The sequence below is a fragment of the Colobus angolensis genome, unplaced genomic scaffold (genome assembly GCF_000951035.1).
Source record: "Colobus angolensis palliatus isolate OR3802 unplaced genomic scaffold, Cang.pa_1.0 Scaffold594, whole genome shotgun sequence".
NCBI classification, from domain to species: Eukaryota; Metazoa; Chordata; class Mammalia; order Primates; family Cercopithecidae; genus Colobus; species Colobus angolensis.
The window spans coordinates 37,886-38,191 of record NW_012119532.1 but is presented as its reverse complement, the minus strand read 5'-3'; the positions used below and the strand labels follow the sequence as shown (position 1 = coordinate 38,191).

At 36.3% G+C, this 306-nt stretch overlaps 1 protein-coding gene across 1 annotated transcript in view; it reads left to right on the top strand.

Moving 5' to 3' along the window:
- LOC105526514 (putative pregnancy-specific beta-1-glycoprotein 7) overlaps positions 1–306 on the top strand; it is a 128,595-nt gene that overhangs the window by 127,564 nt on the left and 725 nt on the right. The gene's annotated exons all lie outside the window — the stretch shown is intronic.

Genomic DNA, 306 nt, shown 5'->3' with positions numbered 1-306 from the left:
TATCCTGAAGTATGAGACAGCTTGCTTCATACCATTCTTTTAAAGGTTTAATGTAGTCAATGAAACAAGATGTCACACACAGAGAAACCAATGTCAGCTGCTATATTAATACCATCATCATTAGCCTTCAAGTCAAATAGTCCCAGAATCAAATCTCAGATCCACCTATTACTAGCCATATGACACCAGGAAAGATTTTACACTACTCTAAGCTTCTGTCTTTTCATAAGCAAGATGGAAATAATGTCTACCTGACAGGGTTATTGTGTGAAACAAATGAGATACAGGTAAAGTATTTAGCACAGG